Source organism: Alexandromys fortis, unplaced genomic scaffold, assembly GCF_014885135.2.
Source record: "Alexandromys fortis isolate MF-2015 unplaced genomic scaffold, M_Fortis_MF-2015_v1.1 scaffold_31, whole genome shotgun sequence".
Classification (NCBI taxonomy): domain Eukaryota; kingdom Metazoa; phylum Chordata; class Mammalia; order Rodentia; family Cricetidae; genus Alexandromys; species Alexandromys fortis.
Genome location: NW_026067974.1, coordinates 4,067,511 through 4,075,197, shown reverse-complemented (window position 1 = coordinate 4,075,197; position 7,687 = coordinate 4,067,511).

The window sequence follows — 7,687 nt, the reverse complement described above, 5'->3', positions numbered from 1 at the left end:
ACATATATATATATATATATATATATATATCATAACTTTTTTTTATCCATTTAGGGACATCTAGGTTGTTTCCAGGTTTCAGCTATTATGAATAATGCTACTATGAACATAGTTGAGCAAAGACCCTTATAATATGATTGAGCATCCTTTGAGTATATGTCCAAGAGTGGTATTGCTGGGTCTTGAGGTAGACTGATTACCAGTTTTTTGAGAATCTGCCATACTGATTTCCAAAGTGGCTGTACAAGTTCAAACTCCCATCAGCAGTGTAAGAGTGTTCCCTTTACTCCACATCCTTTCCAACATAGGCTATCATCAGTGTTTTTGGTCTTAATCATTCTAATAGGAAAGATGGTATCTCAGAGTCATTTTGATTTGCATTTCCCTGATGACTAAGGATGTTGAACAATTCCTTAACTGTCTTTCATTCATTTGAGATTATTCTGTTGAGAATTCTCTGTTTAGATATGTACTCCATTTTTTAAATTGGATTATTTGGTAATTTGATGTCCATTTTCTTGAGTTCTTTATATATTTTGGAAATCAGCACACTGTCAGATGTGGGGTTGGTGAAGATATTTTCCCATTCTGTAGGCTGTAGTTTTGTCTCATTTACTGTGGTTATTTTTTTCTTACAGAAGCTTTTAAGTTTCAGGAGGTCCCATTTATTGATTGTTGTTCTCAGTGTCTGTGCTGCTGGTGATATGTTTTGTTGTATGGAGAGAGGCCACTTGTTAGTCCCATATGCCCACCTAGCTTAGACCTGAAATAATCACACCGAAACTACATTAATTAAATCACTGTTTGGCCCATTTGCTCTAGCTTCTTATTGGCTAACTGTTACATATTAATATATCAAATTTTTATTAATCTGTGCATCACCACGTGGTCATGGCTTACCAGCAAAATTTCACTATGTCTGACTCTGGCAGTGGCTCCATAGCATCTCCCTGACTTTGCTCTTTTTTTCCTCCAGCATTCAGTTCTGTCTTCTCTGCCTCGCTAAATTCTGCCATATTAACAGGTTAAGACAGTTTTTTTTATTATTCATTAACCAATAAAAGTTACACATAGACAGAAGGACCTCCCATTCTAATGTTTAGGAAGTAGTCTCCTGTGTTATGCATTCAAGGCTCTCTTCTGCTTTCTCTTCAGTCAGGTTTAGTATATCTGGGATTATTTTCAGGTCTTTGATTCACTTGGACTTGAGTTTTGTGCATGGTGATAGATATGGATCTATTTGCAATCTTCTACACGTTAACATCCAAGTATGGCTGCACCCTTTTGTGAAAGATGTTTTTCTTTTTTCTTTTTTCTTTTTTTTTTTTTTTGGATTTTCGAGACAGGGTTTCTCTGAGGCTTTGGTTCCTGTCCTGGAACTAGCTCTTCTAGACCAGGAAGATGTTTTCTTTTTTTCCCATGGTACGGTGCTGGCTTCTTTGTCAAAAATCAGCTGTTCATAGACAAATGGTTCTAAGCTGTATAAGAAAGGTAGCCAAGCATGAGCCTGGAAGCAAATAGCTAAGCAGCTTTTCTCCTTAGTTTTTGTCTCAAAGACCTGGATTAATTCCTGTATACACACCAACTAAGGAAACACAATGTAATTTTATTTCATTCAAATTATTTGGTAAGTATCCTTATGATTACAGGAATTAATCAAGTTTGAAATGTTTGCACCTAAAGAATGCTTCTGATTTCTTTCAATATAGTTTAACTCATCAATATGTTTGTGTGAACAATTCAGTCTTTACCAGTTGAAATTTTGACTTTATGACTGATATATTAATTTTTAAAGAGATGATACATTATACATTGACTTAATCTATCTTTCCATGTTTCCTGGACAGTAATGGATATTACTTCAAAACTCTGTAAATTAAAATAAAAGTCAGAGTTTCCCTCATATGATGTACTTCATAGCTGAGATAATATTAAAATGTAGCTGAATAATGCATGTAAAACTATAGAGAAAAATTTATAAATAATAAATAAAGAATATAAAATAGTGTTATAGGCCTATGAAATACAAAATGTAGTAATTAAGTTTTAAATTTGATTTATTCCTAAATCATTTTCAAGTAAAATAACTACTGAAGGCATTTATTGCACACCAAAAATAAATAATCTTTTGCTTCTTTTCTAGGTAATTATGTTCATTATATCAATGATAGCTATATTTGTCTCCTGGCTTATCAAACAATTTACTAATCAATTATTAAAACTTTTAAGAAAGTTTTTAGGTTTCCTAAATAGATCCAACAATATACATGAACTGTTGTACTTGATGGTTTGGTTTCTAGAATCAAATATCCTGGACCAGGTTCATGAATCCACTATACTGACCTATGCAAAATTTGTTTTAACTACAAATCCTATTTGAGACTCAGCTTTCTTCTTGCCAACCACAGCATTTCACAAGTAGGTTACATTCAAGATTCAAATTCTCTATACTGATGCCTTGATAATTTTCTGGCATGACATAAATGATTAATAACAGAGTTTCCTGTTCCAAGTTTGTTGCAGGGGGAGGCGGCTTGTTTATCCCAGCCACCCTTCAAGCTTAGCCCCAAAATAACCATACAGAAACTGTATTAATTGAATCACTGCTTGGCCCATTAGCTCTAGCTTCTGATTGCCTAAGACTTACATCTTACTTTGATCCATATCTATTAATTTGTGTATTGCCACGTGGCAGTGGCTTACCGGCGAAGCACATCTATCTCCAGCAGCAGATCCAGTACATCTCTCATTCTGTCCTTCTTCCTCCCAGCATTCAGTCCAGTTTTCCCAGCCTACCTAAGTTCTGCCCTATCAACAGGCCAAGGAAGTTTGTTCATTAACCAATAAAAGCAACACAACAGAAGGACCTCCCACACCACAAGTTCTTGCTAACAATCTCTTTCCACCCTTAGACATATCTAGTGATTCAAAATCCTGCAAAACAAGGAGGGGTTATAAATAAGGACAAAGAAAAGAGAAGAGCAAAAACTTTGCTTGCAATTCTATTGTAATTATATTTTAATTAGGCATTATTTCAATGCTATGAAACATGCAATTGTATTTTCCTTTGATTTTAAAATTTTGACAGGATAATATTTAAAGGAAACAACAATAAAAATATTTTGAAACAATTTTTCTATTACTTTCAAGAAACTGGAGGCCAGTTGAATACTTATTTTATACTCATTTCTCATTTAAGGCTGGGAAATAAAATGAGATTTGAGATGTCAGAGTTTACTAATCACCTGCTTTACAAATAAAGACCTTTATGCATTCTGATAGAGGCTATTCACTCAAGTGTGTGTCTAACTATCTTGTGGGGATGCTTTCTGTTTGTGTTAATGTGTATGGACATATCAATGGTGAATTTCTGTTATAAACTGTAGGTAAGAAATCAATTCAGAATAGCTCCTTTCTATTAGTCTAATTTAACACATAAGTAAACAATTCTTATTTTCTCCAACCCATAATGAGAGAGAATAGAGCTCTTATTATCCAGAGTCTATGTTCCCTTAGCTTGATATACATGTCAGGACCAAAATAACAGGAAATTCTACTTGTGGAAATTATACTTAAACCCAGAACTACCTTAGGTTTTGTTATAGTTTGAGTAGAAACAGTGTCTAAAGCATAGAAACTAGCATTCAGTAGTGCAGCAGGCATGTGTTTGTGTCTTTCTCTAAGCCTTTTATATAGATTTGCAGAACACCATAACAAAGGAAAAGCCTCTGGGATATAGTTATGTTTTTATTGACATGGTGAACTATGCAGCATCCACAATGTTCTTGCTCAGGTAAGATCTCCTTAATGCTTTTAATAGAGCTTCATTTTTTTCTCATTATAGTGGACTACAGCCCTTTGTCTTAAAAAATAAGTATTGGGACAAGTTCTCTATAAAAGGGCTTAAAATTATGAACGTTGTTTTCTTCTTAATCAGTGCTGCTTGATTCGCAATGAGACTTTACCCTAGTTTGGTTTCTGCTACTATGATAAAAGACTGTGATTAAAAACAACTTGGGAAGGAAAGGGTTTATCGCCTCTTACAGTTTACAGGCAATCCATCTTTAAGGAAAGCCAAATTGGAACTAGAGGGAGGAGCTTGAGGCAAAAGGCAAGGAGGAGTGCTGCTTAATTGCTTGCTTCTTGTTCTGCTAACTTTCTTATTCTGCCCTGGTCTACATGTCTAGGTGAAAAAAATAAAAACATATTAGACTGGAAAACTCTACCTCAATTAGCAATCAAGAAATGGCCCCCACAACATTCCTACGACTAATGTGAAGATGACAATTCATTATCTTGTGTGGATACAAGTCGGAACAATTACTAGTAACTTTGGGGCTCTACTGGACATGTGATTGCACACCATTGTTTTGATAAAAGGGGAATATTAAATGTTTAAAATAAAATCAGATTATGTATAATAAGTGTATAAACCTTCTTCACCAACTAATTCTTTTATAAGACACTTGTCCTAATAAATTATTTGATCATGTTAATGTTTTTTATTTAAGTAGGATTTTTCTATATGGGCTCTGTTGTTCTAGACCTCACTGTATTACACAGGCTCATCTTAGCTTTGAACTTATAGTTGTCCTCCTGCCTTACTCTCCAGGTGATGGGATTTAGAGGTGTATGCCATCAATTAATTATTACTCCTTGAATTTCATATTCATCAGTATTATTAAAAATCTATCAGTAACAATTGGGTACACCTTTAGTTTTTCTGTCCTATGTCGCTATATATTTCCCCAATTAGTGATAAATATATATATTTACTTTGCTTAGTTTAATTTATTAATCCAGACATGCCTAGAGGTTTCAGCAATCTTCAGTCTTGGAGTCTCCTTCGCTGGTATTGGGATAAGCAGTGCAATTCACAAAGCCTGGCTTTTCTTCTTATAAATTGCTTTTCTAGACCCAACTATCTTTTCAACAATGTGAAATTAAAAGTAAATAAATATATAGCATATACGTAACACACAGAACTTGATCCATCCATACCCTACATTTTGACAAATTGCTCATCTTTAAACATCAGAAAAATAGAGATTCCTCTTAACATTTTCACTCTTGTGTCCTGAATTTGCATAAGCAAAATAAACAGTGGCAGCATCTATCTGGATTCAAATTTCACTGAGTTTTCTTTCTTTATCTTATTTTTATATTATGTGTCCAAACCTGAAAGCCTTTCAAAGATCATACCACTTCTACTTATGTACTATTCATTATTGCATATAACTTCAATTTTTCCTTTGTTATTTATTTTTTTAAAATAGATTCCTCTCTCATACAATACACCCCAAGTACAATTGCTCTTCCCTCCACTCCTCCCAGCTCCCCCTACCACCTCTTTCCCCTACATCCACTGCCCCCAACAATTCCCTTCAGATCTACATATAACTTTCAATCACTTCATTAATGGGAATCATCCAAGGCCAGAAAATCTCTGAAAAGTTAATCTTAGCTCTGAAGCCTTATACTTCCACAGGTATAACCATAGAAGCAGGATGGTGCTATTAATAGTTCTTTGAGCCTGTCTGAGGAAAAGGACTATCTACCAGCAGGTCACAAAAATAGCTCCTCATATAAGAAAGGACAAACTGTGATCTCTAGCTACAGTCTTGCAGCAGATGCTTTGGAGATATTCAGATGTATCAAATTACCCAGACTTAAAGTTTTCAATGTCTCACTGTATTACCCATTTTACTGTTAGTCTACCTATAACTGTGCTTTGTAGATTCAGAAGTCCACATATAAAAAGGCTTGCATAACCTGGGTTCCTTGCAAAAGGAACAATATGCCATTTAAATTCACATGCAGCTTTATACGATTCTAATTTTATTCTTATTGTGTGCATTAAGCATGTGGACCATTGTGGAATGTTGTCATATTTTCAGCAAATTAATAAAGATGACATTACTTTTCCAACCATTATAGAAACTCTGAAATCAGAGAGGGGAAATAGCTAACCATGAGTAAGTGCTTACTATGGGCTCAGTTTTGCTTCATTGTATATATTAATGTTTTATTGAAACTGTTGTATGAGTTTTACTAAAGGAATTAAATCATGATGTGTTTAAAAAGGAAGGAAGGAAGGTAGGAAGGAAGGAAGGATGAGAGAGAGGAAGGGAGAGAAAGAGAGAGAGAGAGAGAGAGAGAGAGAGAGAGAGAGAGAGAGAGAGAGGAAGAAAACTATGGCTCTTGGAGTTTAAAAGGTAAAACAGAGGCAAAGATGGTGATTGTTGAGAGTCGGCAGTGATTAAAAAAACATTTCTCAGCCGGGCAGTGGTAGTGCACGCCTTTAATCCCAGCACTAGGGAGGCATAGGCAGTCGGATCTCTGTGAGTTCGAGGCCAGCCTGGTCTACAAAGGGAGTTCCAGGACAGGCTCCAAAGCTACAGAGAAACCCTGTCCAAAAAACAAAAACAAAAACAAAAAACATTTCTCAGCTACAAGTGACAAATGCTAGTATCTTATTTGATATGGGTAGATAAACAGTGAGGGAGACTTGGGAGCAGGCAGTGGTTCTGAGGTCTCAAGTTTAAACTTGTACATGGTTAGAGATGTCATCAACCAATGGCTATATGGCATAGAAAATAAGATCATGGAAATAATGTTAGAACTCAAATATGGACAGATTAGTTTTCAAATGCTCATGGGATATTGGGAAAAAATTCTATATATAATCAACAGTGGTTGATTTCTGATATATAAAATGATGTTTCTTAATATACATATTGTTTTAAGATGTTCTTATACTATATTTACTTGACAAATAATTTCTTATAGTAATTAGGTGACAGAGAACAGGTGACTCATTAAAAAAATGACAATTGCCAAAGATCCTACTTAGGTTTCTTAAAAAAATATAATGATACTTTGATATCCCCAATGAATGTTCTTTAACCTAAATCTTTATTTTATTATCAAACATACACTACAAACTATGCCATCCCCTAACTGGCTACCTACTTATACATTACAATAACTATGTTCATAGCATAATTGTTTGTCATAGTCAGAACCTGGAAACAACCTAAATGCCCCTCAAAGAAAAAAATGAATAAGGAAAATGTGGTACATTTAAACAATGGAGTACTACACAGCAGAAAAAATGACAGTTTGAATTTTGCAGGAAAATGGATGGAGCTAGAAAACATCATTTTGAGTGAGGTAATCCAGACTCAGAAAGACAATTGTCACATGTACTTACTCATAAGTGGTTTTTAAACATAAAGCCAAGAAAATCAGCCTACAAATCACAATCCCAGAGAACCTAGACAACAATGAGTACTCTAAGAGAGACATACATAGATCTAATCTACATGGGAAGTAGAAAAAGGCAAGATCTCCTGAATAAATTGGTATCATGGGGACATGGGAGAGCGTTGAAGGGTGAGGAGAGGCAGGAAGGGGTGTGTAGGAAATCTTACAGCCAGTAGCCTTAAGTTACCCGCCCACTTGGGAGTGGCCTCTTATACTATTTATACAAATATAAAGCATGTGTCTGGCCTCTTTTCTAGCTGCTGAATTTGATTGCTGTTCTTCGCTCCAGCAGAGGATATTGATTTGTGAGTCAACCCTTAAATAAATAACCCTCTATTTTTCTCAATTCTGAGCTAGTGTGGAATTTCTTTTAAGCATCCATCCTCAGAGGGGAGGAGAGAAAAATGTTGAGCTCAAATAT